Below are 17,498 nucleotides of genomic sequence, written 5' to 3'. Positions count from 1 at the left end.
CCTTCGACAACCAGTTCTTTACCCAAACACACGGAACAGCCATGGGGACCAAATTCGCACCCCAATACGCCAACATTTTCATGCACAAGTTCGAGAACGACTTCTTCACTGCACAGGACCTCCAACCAACGCTACACACCAGATACATCGACGACATTTTCTTCCTATAGACCCACGGCGAAGAATCACTGAAGAGACTACACAATAACATCAACAAGTTCCATCCCACCATCAAACTCACCATGGACTACTCCTCAGAATCGGTTTCTTTCTTGGACATACGAATCTCCATCAAAGACGGGCACCTCAGCACCTCACTCTACCGCAAGCCCACGGACAACCTCACGATGCTCCACTTTTCCAGCTTCCACCCTAACCACGTCAAAGAGGCCATCCCCTATGGACAGGCCCTGCGAATACACAGGGTCTGCTCAGACGAGCAGGAACGCGATGGACACCTACAGACGCTGAAAGACGCCCTCGTAAGAACGGGATATGACGCTCGACTTGTCGATCGACAGTTCCGACAGGCCACAGCGAAAAATCGCATAGACCTCCTCAGAAGACTAACACGGGACGCAACCAACAGAGTACCCTTCGTCGTCCAGTACTTCCCCAGAGCGGAGAAACTACGCCATGTTCTCCGCAGCCTTCAACATGTTATCGATGACGACGAACACCTCACTAAGGCCATCCCCACACCTCCACTACTCACCTTTAAACAGCCACCCAACCTCAAACAGACTATCGTTCGCAGCAAATTACCCAGCTTTCAGGAGAACAGCGTCCACGACACCACACAACCCTGCCACGGTAACCTCTGCAAGACATGCCAGATCATCGACACAGATACCACCATCACACGAGAGGACACCACCCACCAGGTACATGGTTACTACTCCTGTGACTCGGCCAACGTTGTCTACCTCATACGTTGCAGGAAAGGATGCCCCGGAGCATGGTACATTGGCGAGACCATACAGACACTGCGACAACGGATGAACGGACACCGTGCAACAATCGCCAGACAGGAGGGTTCCCTCCCAGTCGGGGAACACTTCAGCAGTCAAGGACATTCAGCCACTGATCTTCAGGTAAGCGTTCTCCAAGGCGGCCTTCTGGACACAAGACAACGCAAAATCGTCGAGCAGAAATTGATAGCCAAGTTCCGCACCCATGAGGACGGCCTCAACCGGGATCTTGGGTTCATGTCACGCTACATGTAACCCCACCAGCGAAAAAAAAATTATCTGTTTTTAATACAACTGGTCATTCTCTCTCTTTCTCTTCCTTTCGGATGTTTCTCTCTCTCTCTCGCTCCCTGTCTTTGGTTCTGGCCGTTTGTATATTCAGTAGTCTGGTATCTAATGTTTTTCTGTCTGAACACTATTCAATTCCTTTGATTGCTTTGATAACGGGCAGTTGGAAAGATTATATGTAATCACCAGGCATTGTTCTGTGACTATATATGCGGTAATTTTCAAAGAATCCGACACTCACCTGACGAAGGAGAAAGCCTCCGAAAGCTTGTGATTTTCAAATAAAACAGTTGGACTACAACCTGATGTTGTAAGATTCCTTACATCTATTTATAAAGCCCAGGATCCCATATGCTTTTTTAACCGCTTTCTCAATCTGCCCTGCCACCTTCAACAATTTGTGTACATATACCCTTAGATTTCTCTGTTCCTGCACCCCCTTTTAGAATTGTGCCCTTTAGTTTATTTTCCCTCTCCTCGTTTTTCCTACTGAAATGTATCACTTCACATTTTTCTGCGTTAAATTTCATCTGCCACGTGTCCGCCCATGCCCAGCCTGTCTATATCCTCTTGAAGTCTATCACTATCCTCCTCACTGTTTACTACACCTCCAAGTTTTGTGTCATCTGCAAATTTAGAAATTGTACCCTGTACACCCAAGTCCAAGTTATTAATATATATCAAGAAAAGCAGTGGTCCCAGCACCGACCCCTGGGGAACACCACTGTACACCTCCCTCCAGTCCGAAAAACAACTGTTCACCACTACTCTCTGTTTCCTGTTATTTTTTTATTCGTTCATTGGATGTGGGCGTCACTGGCAAGGCCAGAATTTATTGCCCATCCCTAATTGCCCTTGAGAAGATGGTAGTGAGCCGCTTTCTTGAACCGCTGCAGTCCGTGTGGTGAATGTGTTCCCACAGTGCTGTTAGGTGGGGAGTTCCAGGATTTTGACCCAGCAATGTTGTTACTTAGCCAGTTTTGTATGCATGTTGCTACTGCCCCTTTTATTCCATGGGCTTCAATCTTGATCATGAGCCTATTATGCGGCACTTTATTAAACGCCTTTTGAAAGTCCATATACACAACATCAACCGCATTGCCCTCATCTACCCTCTCTGTTACCTCATCTAAAAACTCTATCACGTTAGTTAAACACAATTTGCCTTTAACAAATCCGTGCTGGCTTTCCTTAATTAATCCACCCTTGTCTAAGTGACTGTTAATTTTTCCCGGATTATCATTTCTAAAAGTTTCCCCACCACCGAGGTTAAACTGACTGGCCTGTAGTTGCTGGGTTTATCCTTACACCCTTTCTTGAACAAGGGTGTAACATTTGCAATTCTCCAGTCTTCTGGCACCACCCCCGTATCTAAGGCTGATTGGAAGATAATGGCCAATTCCTCTGCAATTTCCACCCTTACTTCCCTCAGCAACCTGGGATGCATCCAATCCGGACTGGGTGACTTATCTACTTTAAGTGCAGCCAGCCTTTCAAGTACCTCCTCTTTATCTATTTTTAGCCCATCCAGTATCTCAACTACATCTTCTTTTACTGAGACTCTGGCAGCATCTTCTTCCTTGCTAAAGACAGATGCAAAGTACTCATTTAGTACCTCGGCCATGCCCTCTGCCTCCATGAGTAGATCCTCTTTTTGGTCTCTGATCGGTCCCATCCCTCCTCTTACTACCCGTTTACTGTTTATATGCCTATAGAAGATTTTTGGATTCCCTTTTATGGCCGCCAGTCTATTCTCATACTCTCTCTTTGCCCCTCTTATTTCCTTTTTCACTTCCCCTCTGAACTTTCCATATTCAGCCTGGTTCTTATTTGTGTTATCAAACTGATATCTGTCATACGGCCCTTTTTTCTGCTTCATCTTACTCACTATCTCTTTTGTTATCCAGGGAGCTCTGGCTTTAGTTGCCCTATCTTTCTGCCTCGTGGGAATGTACCTAGACTGTACCTGAATCATCTCCTCCTTTAAAGGCCGCCCATTGTTCAATTACAGTTTTGCCTGCCAATCTTTGATTCCAATTTACCCGGGCCGGATCCGTCCTCATCCACTGAAATTGGCCCTCCTCCAATTGAGTATTTTTACTTTAGAGTGGTCCGTGTCCTTTTCCATAGCTATTCTAAAACTTATGAGACTATGATCGTTGCTCCCTAAATGCTCCCCCACTGACACTTGCTCCATTTGGCCCGCCTCATTCCCTAGAACCAAGTCCAGCAATGTCTCCTTCCTTGTTGGGCTGAAACATACTGGTTAAGAAAGTTCTTCTGAACACACTTCAAAAATTCCTCCCCCCTTTGCCCCTTACATTATTATTGTTATCCCAATCTATATTAGGATAGTTGAAGTCCCCAGTTATCACTACTCTATGCCTTTTGAACCTCTCTGTAAATTCCCTGCAAATTTGCTCCTCTATATCCTTCCCACTAGTTGGTGGTCTATAGAATACACCCAGTAGTGTAATGGCACCTCTATTGTTTCTTAACTCTAAACAAATAGATTCTGTCCTTGACCCCCTCCAGGACATCCTCTCTCTCCAGCACTGCAATATTCTCCTTAATCAATACTGCCACCCCCCCTCCTTTCTTTCCTGCCCTATCTTTCCTGAACACCTTGTATCCAGGAATATTTAGTACCCAATCCTGCCCTTTTTTGAGCCAGGTCTCCATTATTGCCACAACATTGTATTCCCATGTGATTATTTGCGCCTGCAGCTCAACAACCTTGTTTACCACACTTCGTGCATTTACACACATGCACTCTAAACCTATCTTAGACTTTCTTGTATTCTCTCTTAGTCTGATCCCACCTAATACTGTACTATTTTTTACTCTAGTGCTAGCTGTCTCTCCCGATCCTTTGTGCACCTTGTTTCTCCTTTCCATTGCTACATTCTGGTGCCCATCCACTGGCTAAATTAGTTTAACCCCCCCATAGAACTAGCGAACCTCCCTGCGAAGACATTGGTCCTGGCTCCATTGAGGTGCAACCCGTCCAGCCTTCCAGCCTGTGCAAGTCCCACCTCCCCCAGAACTGGTCCCAATGCCCCAGAAATCTAAAGCCCTCCCTCCTACACCATCTCTCCAGCCAGGCATTCATCTGCTCTATCCTCCTATTTCCATACTCACTAGCGCATGGCACCAGGAGTAATCCGGAGATTACTTCCTTTGAGGTCCTGCTTATTAATCCCTTTCCTAACTCCTTCATCAGGAAAGACGTGATTGCACTAGAGAGGGTAGAGGGGAGATTTCTGAGGATGTTGCCAGGACTGGAGAATTTTAGCTATGAGGAAAGATTGGATAGGCTGGGGTTGTTTTCTTTGGAACAGAGGAGGCTGAGGGGTGATTTGATTGAGGTGTATAAAATTATAACGGGACTAGATAGAGTGGATAGGGAGGACCTATTCCCCTTAGCAGAGGGGTCAATAACCAGGGGGCATAGATTTAAAGTAATTGGTAGAAGGGTTAGAAGGGAGATGAGGAGAAATTTTTGACCCAGAGGGTCTGGAACTCACTGCTTGAAAGGGTGGTAGAGACAGAAACCCTCAACTCATTTAAAAATTACTTGGATGTGCAGTTGAAGTTCTGTAACCTACAGGGCTAGGGACTAAGTGCTGGAAAGTGGGATTCGCCTGGATAGCCCTTTATCGGTAGGCATCGACACGATGGGCCGAATGGCCTCCTTCTGTGCGGTAAATTTTCTATGAGGCCATTCAGATGAGAAGTATCTGTCTGCGGGAGTAGAATCTGCGCCCTCTGGACCAGGACATGTGCAGAATGGCTGCAATGCATTAAAAGAGGGGAGTGGTCCTGGGCAAGTGAGGGGAGGGGAGGGGAAGGCGGCCGTAGCCCAGCAGGGAGTCCCGCACCTTTTGGGAGAGAGGAGCCCAGGGCAGAGGCAGGAGGTCAGAGAGGGGGGGAGAGGGAGAGGGAGGGGGGGAGAGGGAGGGAGAGAGAGGGGGGGAGAGGGGCAGAGGGGCAGAGGGAGAGGGGGAGAGTGGGAGAGAGATGGGCAGAGAGGGAGAGTGGGAGACGGAGAGAGAGAGGGAGAGGGGGAGAGGGAGGGAGAGGGGGAGTGGGAGAGGGGGAGAGGGGCAGAGAGGGAGAGGGAGAGAGAGAGGAAGCGAGGGAGGGAGGGAAGAGAGGGGGTGAGGGTGCGAGGGAGGGGCAGAGAGGGGGAGAGGGTCGGAGGGAGAGAGGGGGTGAGGGAGGGAGAGGGGGAGAGAGAGAGGGGGGAGAGAGAGGGGGTGAAGGAGGGAGAGGGGGAGAGAGAGAGGGGGAGAGAGAGGGGGTGAAGGAGGGAGAGGGGGAGAGAGAGGGAGAGAGAGGGGGTGAAGGAGGGAGAGGGGAGAGAGAGAGGGGGGAGAAAGAGGGGGGAGAGAGGGAGAGAGGGGGTGAGGGAGGGAGAGGGGAGAGAGAAAGGGAGAGAGAGGGGTGAAGGAGGGAGAGGGGGAGAGAGAGGGGGTGAAGGAGGGAGAGGGGGAGAAAGAGAGGGGGAGAAAGAGGGTGAAGGAGGGAGAGGGGAAGAGAGGGAGAGAGGGGGTTAGGGAGGGGGGGAGAGAGAGGGAGAGAGGGGGTGAGGGGGAGGGAGGGAGGGAGAGAGGGAGAGAGGGGGTGAGGGAGGGAGGGTGAGGGGGAGGGGGTGAGGGAGGGAGAGAGGGGGTGAGGGAGGGAGAGGGAGAGAGGGGGTGAGGGAGAAAGGGTGAGGGGGAGGGGGTGAGAGGGAGAGAGGGGGTGAGGGAGGGAGGGAGAGGGGGTGAGGGAGGGAGAGGGAGAGAGGGGGTGAGGGAGAAAGGGTGAGGGGGAGGTGGTGAGGGAGAGAGGGGGTGAGGGAGGGAGAGGGAGAGAGGGGGTGAGGGAGGGAGGGAGAGGGGGAGAGAGAGAGGGGGAGAGGGAGGGAGAGGGGGAGGGAGGGGGTGAGAGGGGGAGGGAGAGGGGGAGAGAGAGATGGGGTGAGGGAGGGAGGGGGTGAGGGTGAGGGAGAGAGAGGGTGAGGGGGTGAGGGGGTGAGGGTGAGGGAGGGGGTGAGGGGGTGAGGGTGAGGGGGTGAGGGAGAGGGGGTGAGGGTGAGGGGGTGAGGGAGGGGGTGAGGGGGTGGAGAGAGGGTGAGGGGGTGAGGGAGGGAGGGTGAGGGGGTGAGGGAGAGGGGGAGGGGGTGAGGGGGTGAGGGTGAGGGGGTGAGGGGGTGAGGGAGAGAGGGTGAGGGTGAGGGGGTGAGGGAGAGGGGGTGAGAGTGAGGGGGTGAGGGAGGGAGGGTGAGGGGGTGAGGGAGAGGGAGAGAGGGTGAGGGGGTGAGGGAGAGGGGGTGAGGGAGGGAGGGTGAGGGGGTGAGGGAGAGGGAGAGAGGGTGAGGGTGAGGGGGTGAGGGAGGGAGGGTGAGGGTGTGAGGGAGAGGGGGAGGGGGGGAGGGGGTGAGGGTGAGGGGGTGAGGGAGAGAGGGTGAGGGTGAAGGGGTGAGGGGGTGAGGGAGAGGGGGTGAGAGTGAGGGGGTGAGGGAGGGAGGGTGAGGGGGTGAGGGAGAGGGAGAGAGGGTGAGGGGGTGAGGGGGTGAGGGAGAGAGGGTGAGGGTGAGGGGGTGAGAGGGTGAGGGAGAGGGGGTGAGAGTGAGGGGGTGAGGGAGAGAGGGTGAGGGTGAGGGGGTGAGGGAGAGGGGGAGAGGGTGAGGGGGTGAGGGTGAGGGAGAGAGGGTGAGGGTGAGGGGGTGAGGGAGAGGGGGTGAGAGTGAGGGGGTGAGGGTGAGAGGGTGAGGGTGAGGGGGTGAGGGAGAGGGGGAGAGGGTGAGGGGGTGAGGGTGAGGGGGTGAGGGAGAGAGGGTGAGGGTGAGGGGGTGAGGGGGTGAGGGAGAGGGGGTGAGAGTGAGGGGGTGAGGGAGAGAGGGTGAGGGGGTGAGGGAGAGGGGGAGGGGGTGAGGGTGAGGGGGTGAGGGAGAGAGGGTGAGGGTGAGGGGGTGAGGGAGAGAGGGTGAGGGGGTGAGGGAGAGGGGGAGGGGGTGAGGGTGAGGGGGTGAGGGAGAGGGGGTGAGGGTGAGGGGGTGAGGGGTGAGGGGGTGAGGGAGAGGGGGTGATGGTGAGGGGGTGAGGGAGTGGGGGAGGGGGGGAGGGAGGGAGGGTGAGGGGGTGAGGGTGAGGGGGTGAGGGAGAGAGGGTGAGGGTGAGGGGGTGAGGGAGGGAGGGTGAGGGGGTGAGGGTGAGGGGGTGAGGGAGAGAGGGTGAGGGTGAGGGGGTGAGGGAGGGAGGGTGAGGGGGTGAGGGTGAGGGGGTGAGGGAGAGGGGGTGAGAATGAGGGGGTGAGGGAGAGAGGGTGAGGGTGAGGGGGTGAGGGAGGGAGGGTGAGGGGGTGAGGGTGAGGGGGTGAGGGAGAGGGGGTGAGAGTGAGGGGGTGAGGGAGAGAGGGTGAGGGTGAGGGGGTGAGGGGGTGAGGGAGAGGGGGTGAGAGTGAGGGGGTGAGGGAGAGAGGGTGAGGGTGAGGGGGTGAGGGGTGAGGGTGAGGGGGTGAGGGTGAGGGGGTGAGGGGTGAGGGTGAGGGGGTGAGGGTGAGGGGGTGAGGGTGAGGGGGTGAGGGTGAGGGGGTGAGGGTGAGGGGGTGAGGGTGAGGGGGGTGAGGGGGTGAGGGTGAGGGGGTGAGGGGGTGAGGGTGAGGGGGTGAGGGGGTGAGGGTGAGGGGGTGAGGGTGAGGGGGTGAGGGGGTGAGGGTGAGGGGGTGAGGGGGTGAGGGTGAGGGGGTGAGGGTGAGGGGGTGAGGGGGTGAGGGTGAGGGTGAGGGGGTGAGGGGGTGAGGGTGAGGGTGAGGGGGTGAGGGTGAGGGTGAGAGTGAGGGGGTGAGGGTGAGGGGGTGAGGGGGTGAGGGTGAGGGGGTGAGGGAGCCGCTTGCTGCAGCCCGGGAGCCAGCCTGTCAATCACGCTGCCGGTCACTATAGCAACCGGCGAACACATTCACCCGCCGCCTGTCAATCACAGCCCCGCGGGAACCCCGCCCCCCGGTACCGCCCGATTGGCAGCTCCTCCATCCCATTGGGCAGGGCGGCGCTGTCAATCACCCGGTCTCCAAGGCGACGGGTGACGCAGCGCTGCCTCCGGGCTCGGGGAAGAGGGGCACGCGCGGCAGCGAGGAGCCGGGGCATCCAGCGGAGCGAGAGGGGAGGAGGAGGAGGAGGAGGAGGACTGGAGGGGGTTTAAAACAGGGCCGGCTTCACCTCGGTGCAATGCACCGGGGAGGATAAGGTAAGTGCGGGTGCACGCTCTCCGGGGTGTCGGGGCAGGGGCAGGGAGGCTGCAGAGGCACCGGCTCATGTCAAACCATCTCGGCTCAGCACCGAGGTGAGGCTGGGAGCTGAGTCCGTGATTTCTCCAGCTGCAGGTTCACAGGTTGATCCGCAAACAAGATAGTCTCACAATGAGAGTAGCGCACATCGAGGGGGGGCCAAGGGACTGGGCACAGGCTGGAGTCAAATCCAGGGGTTCGGGTGGTTTATATATAGAATAATGGATAACTGGGAGTGAGTTACAGGCTGGAATCGAATTGTGGGAATTAGGTGGTTTATATATAGAATAATGGATATCTGGGATTAAGTTACACTCTGGAACTTAATTCTACCCTATCACAAATAGAAAGAATGTATTATATATCTTTAAGGAATGTAATTGAAATTGTTGCAGTGAAAGGTGTGGAGAATATTAGAGTGTTACAGTGAGGGTTGCAGGTTGTATCAGTGTTGATCGGTATGAGTTGTATCAGAATGTTATAGTGAGGGGTGTGGGATATATCAGTATTATAGTGAGGGGTGTGGGATATATCAGTATTATAGTGAGGGGTGTGGGATATATCAGTATTATAGTGAGGGGTGTGGGATATATCAGTTACGATGATGGGTGTGGGATATATCAGTGTTATAGTGAGGGGTGTGGGATATATCAGTGTTATAGTGAGGGGTGTGGGATATATCAGTGTTATAGTGAGGGGTGTGGGATATATCAGAGTTACGATGATTGGTGTGGGATATATCAGTATTATAGTGAGGGGTGTGGGATATATCAGTATTATAGTGAGGGGTGTGGGATATATCAGTATTATAGTGAGGGGTGTGGGATATATCAGTATTATAGTGAGGGGTGTGGGATATATCAGTATTATAGTGAGGGGTGTGGGATATATCAGTATTATAGTGAGGGGTGTGGGATATATCAGTTACGATGATGGGTGTGGGATATATCAGTGTTATAGTGAGGGGTGTGGGATATATCAGTGTTATAGTGAGGGGTGTGGGATATATCAGAGTTACGATGATTGGTGTGGGATATATCAGTATTATAGTGAGGGGTGTGGGATATATCAGTATTATAGTGAGGGGTGTGGGATATATCAGTATTATAGTGAGGGGTGTGGGATATATCAGTATTATAGTGAGGGGTGTGGGATATATCAATATTATAGTGAGGGGTGTGGGATATATCAGTATTATAGTGAGGGGTGTGGGATATATCAGTATTATAGTGAGGGGTGTGGGATATATCAGAGTTACGATGATTGGTGTGGGATATATCAGTATTATAGTGAGGGAGTGATATATATTAGAGTGTTACACTGAGGCTGTGGGATGTTTCAGGCTGTATTAGATACATTCTGTAGTAAATAATTATCCTGGAGTACAGACTGCTGTTTAACATTTGGTGCAATGTTGCTGGGCATCACTGCTTTCAGTCATTCGGTCGGGATGTACAGTGTGTTGTCATTTACTAGACAGGCTGAAGACACCTATTGCTTGAAACTTGCTGCACTCGGCTTTGGTCTGTGGTGTGATTGCATTGGATTAATAGTTTGAATGTTGACGTTCCCAGGGCAGATACAGCACAGGTTAGATACAGAGTAAAGCTCCCTCTACACTGTCCCACCAAACACTCCCAGGGCAGGTACAGCACGGGTTAGATACAGAGTAAAGCTCCCTCTACACTGTCCCATCAAACACTCCCAGGGCAGGTACAGCACGGGTTAGATACAGAGTAAAGCTCCCTCTACACTGTCCCATCAAACACTCCCAGGGCAGGTACAGCACGGGTTAGATACAGAGTAAAGCTCTGTCTACATCGTCCCTGCAAACAGGTTAGATACAGAGCTTGAGCACAGAGGTTGGGAAAGATCAGAGAGTGAACCTGTAACAGAGTGAGGACTTTCAACTGGGAATTTGGTGAGTGGGAATTAGGTGCTCAGTGATTTAAACCAAGGGACTTTAAACTAATCTATCAACTTTTAAAACTTAAATAAAAAATACATGAAATTTAAAAAAGACTAGGTAATTACTAATTATTTTAAAATCATAAATAAAATCTAGATCTCAATTGATTCTGTTATTCCTAGAAATAAACTACTGATTTAAATAAATAAAAACTAGAAATGGCAGTACGGACTGTGTGTCGGGACTGTAATATGTGGGAGTTTGTGGACAGTGAGACTGTCCCGGATCGCCACATCTGCTGTAAATGTCTCTGCCGTGAGACACTCCGGTTCAGGGTCTTTGAGCTGGAGAGCGAGTTAGAGGCACTCCGACACATAAGGGAGTGAGGTAGAGAAGGAGATCCCACAAACACTGGCCCTATCCAACAGGTCCAAGGTACTTGATACCTGTGAGGGTGAGGATGAAGGCTGCAGGGAGGGTGCCCAGAATGCTAACCGTGGAGCATGAGGCAGTCCAAGGGAGGGGAATATCAGAATAGAAAGGTTGTAGTCATAGGGGATTTGATGATCAGGGGGATAGATAGCGTCCTTTGCAGTCACGACCAAGAGTCCAGGAGGGTGTGCTGCCTACCTGGTGCAAGGGTAAAGGACATCTTGGAGCAACTGAAGAGGAACTTGGAAAGGGAGGGGGAGGATCCAATTGTCGTGGTCCATGTCAGCACCAATGACGTAGGGAAGAACAAGGAGGAGGTTCTGACAAGCGAATATCAGAAGCCAGGAACTAAATTTAAAAAGAAAGACCTCACGGGTGGTAGTCTCGGGATTACTACCCGAGCCACGTGCTAATTGGCACAGGGATAGGCAGATCAGGAAGGTGAATGCGTGGCTGAAGGACAGGTGTGGGAAGGAGGGGTTCCATTTCATGGGACACTGGCACCAGTATTGGGACAGGATGGAGCTGTACCGCTGGGACGGGCTCCACCTGAACTGGAATGGGAACAGAGTTCGCACGGAGAGGATAAATAGGGTAGTAGAAAAGGCTTTAAACTAGCAAGATAGAGGGAGAGGGATCTGGTAGCAATAACAAAAGCTTAAAGATAAAAGAAACAGGATTTGAGTGTTACGGTCAGAGCAGAGTAGGAATAAAGATAACATAAGCGGTCAAGGAACAAATACAGATAGAAAACAAAAGTGATTTGATCGATTCCTGGGATGAGGGGGTTGACCTATGAGGAGCGATTGAGTAAAATGAAATGAGAAGTGATCTCATTGAAACATAGAAGATTCTGAGGGGGCTTGACAGGGTAGATGCTGAGAGGTTGTTTCCCCTGGCTGGAGAGTCTCGAACTGGGGGCCATAGTCTCAGGATAAGGGGTCGGCCATTCAAGACTGAGGAGGAGGAGGAATTTCTTCACTTTGGGTTGTGAATGTTTGGAATTCTCTACCCCAGAGGGCTGTGGATGCTCAGTCATTGAATATATTCAAGGCTGAGATCGATAGATTTTTGGACTCTAGGGGAGTCAAGGGATACGGGGATCGGGCAGGAAAGTAGAGTTGAGGTCAAAGATCAGCCATGATCTGATTGAATGGCGGGGCCATATGGCCTACTCCTATTTCTTGTGTTTCATATGTTAAGTATAAAAGGACTGTTTAAAAAATAAATTAAGAGGAACAACTATTAAAGATGAATTAAACTGCATCATGTACACAGCATCCAAAATAAAACAGGGGAACTGGAGGCAATAATCCATAGCGAGGAACCAGATGTAGTAGGAATAACTGAAACATGACTACATAAAGAACGGGACTGGCAACTAAATATTGCAGGTTATAACATAATAGAAAGGATAGGGAAGGAAGAAGGTGGGGGGTGGAGTAGATGTACTAATTAGAGATAACATAAAGGCAGTAGAAAAAAGGGGGGACGACAACAACAACAACAACAACTTGTATTTATATAGCGCCTTTAATGGAGTAAAACGTCCCAAGGCGCTTCACAGGAACGATTATCAATCAAAATTTGACACCGAGCCACATGAGGAGATTTTAGGACAGGTGACCAAAAGCTTGGTCAAAGAGGTAGGTTTTAAGGAGCGACTTATAGGACGAGAGAGAGAGGTGGAGAGGTTTCGGGAGGGAATTCCAGAGCTCAGGGCCCAGGCAGTTGAAGGCACGGCCGCCAATGGTGGAGCGATTAAAATTGGGGATGTGCAAGAGACCAGAATTGGAGGAGTGCAGAGATCTCGGAAGGTTGTAGGGCTGGAGGAGGTTACAGAGAGAGCGAGGGCATGGAGGGATTTGAAAACAAGGATGAGAATTTTAAAATCAAAGCGTTCCCAGACCGGGAGCACAGGGGGTGATGGGAGAATGGGACTTGTTGCGAGTTAGGATACGGGCAGCAGAGTTTTGGATGAGCTCAAGTTTATGGAGGCTGGAAGATGAGAGGCCGGCCAGGAGACCATTGGAATAGTCCAGTCTGGAGGTAACAAAGGCACGGATGAGGGTTTCAGCAGCAGATGAGCTGAGGCAGGGCGGAGACGGGCGATGTTACGGAGGTGGAAGTAGGCGGTCTTGGTGATGGAGCGGACATGTGGTCAGAAGCTCATCTCGGGGTCAAATAGGACGCCAAGGTCTGGTTCAGCCTCAGACCGTGGCCGGGGAGAGGGATGGAGTCGGTGGCCGGGGAACGGAGTTTGTGGCGGGGACCGAAGACAATGGCCTCGGTCATCCCAATATTTAGAAGGACAGAAACAGAATCCATCGGGATTGGAATAAAAGATAAGAACGGATCAATCTGGCTAATAGGGGTATACGACAGACCACCTAATAGTGGAAAGGAGATGGAGGAAGAAATATGTAAGCAAATGAGTAAAGGACATAGAATAATAATCATGGGAGATTTTAACAATCCCCAAATAAACTGGCAAGAAGAGGTAGGTAAAGGGGTACAGGGAATGGAGATTATACAATGTGTGCAGGACTCCTTTCTTCCCCAGTATGTAAAAAGCCCAACAAGAGAGGAAGCACTGCTGGATCTAGTAATGGGAAATGAACCAGAACAGATAAGAGAAGTAAGCGTAGGGGAACATCTAGGCAATAGTGATCACAACATAATAAGGTTTAAGATAAAGATTGAGAAGGGCACAAGTAAGACAAAGACCAAAGTAAGAAATTGGGGAAAAAAGCTGATTTTTTTTTTTTATTATTCATTAAATGGGCGTCGCTGGCAAGGCCAGCATTTATTGTCCATCCCTAATTGCCCTTGAGAAGGTGGTGGTGAGCCGCCGCCTTGAACCGCTGCAGTCCGTGTGGTGAAGGTTCTCCCACAGTGCTGTTAGGTAGCGCGTTCCAAGATTTTGACCCAGCAACGATGAAGGAACGGCCGATATATTTCCAAGTCAGGATGGTGTGTGACTTGGAGGGGAACGTGCAGGTGGTGTTGTTCCCATGTGCCTGCTGCTTTTGTCCTTCTAGAATCATAGAATCATAGAAGTTTACAACATGGAAACAGGCCCTTCGGCCCAACATGTCCATGTCGCCCAGTTTATACCACTAAGCTAGTCCCAGTTGCCTGCACTTGGCCCATATCCCTCTATACCCATCTTACCCATGTAACTGTCCAAATGCTTTTAAAAAGACAAAATTGTACCCGCCTCTACTACTGCCTCTGGCAGCTCGTTCCAGACACTCACCACCCTTTGAGTTAAAAAATTGCCCCTCTGAACCCTTTTGTATCTCTCCCCTCTCACCTTAAATCTATGCCCCCTCGTTATAGACTCCCCTACCTTTGGGAAAAGATTTTGACTGTCTACCTTATCTATGCCCCTCATTATTTTATAGACTTCTATAAGATCACCCCTAAACCTCCTACTCTCCAGGGAAAAAAGTCTCAGTCTATCCAACCTCTCCCTATAAGTCAAACCATCAAGTCCCGGGTAGCATCCTAGTAAATCTTTTCTGCACTCTTTCTAGTTTAATAATATCCTTTCTATAATAGGGTGACCAGAACTGTACACAGTATTCCAAGTGTGGCCTAACTAATGTCTTGTACAACTTCAACAAGACATCCCAACTCCTGTATTCAATGTTCTGACCAATGAAACCAAGCATGCTGAATGCCTTCTTCACCACCCTATCCACCTGTGACTCCACTTTCAAGGAGCTATGAACCTGTACTCCCAGATCTCTTTGTTCTATAACTCTCCCCAACGCCCTACCATTAACGGAGTAGGTCCTGGCCCGATTCGATCTACCAAAATGCATCACCTCACATTTATCTAAATTAAACTCCATCTGCCATTCATCGGCCCACTGGCCCAATTTATCAAGATCCTGTTGCAATCCTAGATAACCTTCTTCACTGTCCACAATGCCACCAATCTTGGTGTCATCTGCAAACTTACTAACCATGCCTCCTAAATTCTCATCCAAATCATTAATATAAATAACAAATAACAGCGGACCCAGCACCGATCCCTGAGGCACACCGCTGGTCACAGGTCTCCAGTTTGAAAAACAACCCTCTACAACCACCCTCTGTCTTCTGCCGTCAATCCAATTTTGTATCCAATTGGCTACCTCACCTTGGATCCCGTGAGATTTAACCTTATGTAACAACCTACCATGCGGTACCTTGTCAAAGGCTTTGCTAAAGTCCATGTAGACCACGTCTACTGCACAGCCCTCATCTATCTTCTTGGTTACCCCTTCAAAAAACTCATTCAAATTCGTGAGACATGATTTTCCACTCACAAAACCATGCTGACTGTTCCTAATCAGTCCCTGCCTCTCCAAATGCCTGTAGATCCTGTCTCTCAGAATACCCTCTAACAACTTACCCACTACAGATGTCAGGCTCACCGGTCTGTAGTTCCCAGGCTTTTCCCTGCCGCCCTTCTTAAACAAAGGCACAACATTTGCTACCCTCCAATCTTCAGGCACCTCACCTGTAGCTGTCGATGATTCAAATATCTCTGATGTGGAGATGCCGGTGATGGACTGGGGTTGACAATTGTAAACAATTTTACAACACCAAGTTATAGTCCAGCAATTTTATTTTAAATTCACAAGCTTTCGGAGGCTTCCCCCTTCGTCAGGTGAACGATGTGAAATGAAATCCTCGAAATGAAATCGCATTTAAATATCTCTGCTAGGGGACCCGCTATTTCCTCCCTAACCTCCCATAACATCCTGGGATACATTTCATCAGGTCCCGGAGATTTATCGACCTTGATGTGCGTTAAGACTTCCAGCACCTCCCTCTCTGTAATATGTACACTCCTCAAGACATCACTATTTATTTCCCCAAGTTCCCTAACATCCATGCCTTTCTCAACCGTAAATACCGATGCGAAATATTCATTCAGGATCTCGCCCATCTCTTGTGGTTCCGCACATAGATGACCTTGTTGATCCTTAAGTGGTAGAGGTCGCGGGTTTGGGAAGTGCTGTCGAAGAAGCCTTGGCAAGTTGCTGCAGTACATCCTGTGGATGGTACACACTGCAGCCACTGTGCACCGGTGGTGAAGGGAGTGTATGTTTAGGGTGGTGGATGGGGTGCCAATCAAGCGGGCTGCTTTTTCCTGGATGGTGCTGAGCTTCTTGAGTGTTGTTGGAGCTGCACTCATCCAGGCAAGTGGGTCTTCAGAGGATGAGAATGGGACTAGGGAAAATAAACTGGAAAAATTTACTGATAAATAAAGAAATAGAACAGCAATGGGAAACATTTAAAACGGTGATCAATAGAGTCCAGGAGAAATATATCCCACTAAAAAGCAAGAATAAACTAGCCAGTAATGATACTCCATGGATGAATAAAGAAAAAGACATAAATTAAATACATAGACAATAAAGGAGAGGATGACAAAAGGGAATACAAAAAGGTTAGGAAAGAAGTTTAAAAAATCAATTAGGAAAGCAAAGAGAAATTATGAAATTAAATTCAAGGAATATAAAAAGTAATAGTAAAAGTATTCTACAGACACATAAATAACAAAAGAAAAATCAGGATAGGGATAGGGGCCACTAGGGGATACACACGATAAACTCACAGGTAATGACAGCGAAATGGCAGAAATATTAAATAATTACTTTGCCTCAGTATTTACCAGGGAGACTAACATGGTGGGCATGACGTTAGAAGAAGAGATCAAAAAGATATAAAGACATTTAAGATAGGAAGGGAGGAGATAATTGATAAAACTAATCAAACTTAGAGAGGATAAAACTCACAGTCCGGATGGATTGCATCAGGGCATATTAAAAGAAGATAGGGAGAAGCTAGCAGAAGCACAATAGTGCTTATACATTACATATTATTATACATACAATTATTACATATATATAAAAAATCATTAGAAAGGGGGAATAGTGCCAGAGGATTGTCGGACAGCTAATGTTATTCCTATATTTAAAAAGGGAGACAGAACCAGTCCAGGAAACTATAGACCAGTTAGCTTAACGTCGGTGGTAGGAAAGATAATGGAATCCTTACTCAAAGATGTAATAGAAAAATATCTAGAAACCGAAAATATAATAAAGAATAGTCAGCACGGATTTCAAAAGGGAAGGTCATACTTCACCAACCTGATTTAATTCTCTGAACAAGTAACTGAAAGGGTAGACAAGGGTAATGCAGTAGATGTAATATATTTGGATTTTCAAAAGGCCTTCATTGTAGACTCGTGACTAAGGTCAGATCACGTGGAGTCAGGGGACAGGTAGCAGAATGGATAGCAAGCTGGCTACAAAACAGAAAAACAGAGAGTAGGGGTTAAACTAGGGGTCAGACTAGCAAAAGATGGGAAGTGGTTAGATACAGAATAAAACTCCCTCTACACTGTCCAGTCAAAAACTCTCAGGCCAGGTACAGCAGCAGGGCCTTCAGACATCTTGGCCCCACCCCATCCCCCCTTCCCCTACTCTCCCCAGACTCCTCTCCCTCGCTCCCCTCCTTCAAACGCCTCCTCAAAATCCACCTCTGACCCCACATCTCTGATAATCATCTCTTCCCCCCCCCCCCCCTCCCCCCATTTTGGCACTTTACCCCATCAAAAGTGA

At 49.7% G+C, this 17,498-nt stretch overlaps 2 protein-coding genes across 3 annotated transcripts in view; both read left to right on the top strand.

Moving 5' to 3' along the window:
- The window catches only part of LOC137320706 (polymeric immunoglobulin receptor-like), a 788,493-nt gene that overhangs the window by 514,696 nt on the left and 256,299 nt on the right, over window positions 1-17,498 (top strand). The gene's annotated exons all lie outside the window — the stretch shown is intronic.
- Window positions 8,419-17,498, top strand: part of LOC137320702 (serine/threonine-protein kinase NIM1-like) — a 41,155-nt gene continuing 32,075 nt past the window's right edge. Inside the window, exon 1 of the mRNA XM_067982396.1 lies at window positions 8,419-8,491. The gene's annotated coding sequence lies outside the window, so the exon portion shown is untranslated. The remainder of the gene's footprint in view (window positions 8,492-17,498) is intronic.

The sequence above is a fragment of the Heptranchias perlo genome, chromosome 4 (genome assembly GCF_035084215.1).
Source record: "Heptranchias perlo isolate sHepPer1 chromosome 4, sHepPer1.hap1, whole genome shotgun sequence".
Lineage (NCBI taxonomy): Eukaryota > Metazoa > Chordata > Chondrichthyes > Hexanchiformes > Hexanchidae > Heptranchias > Heptranchias perlo.
This window is presented reverse-complemented; position numbering and strand designations above follow the sequence as displayed.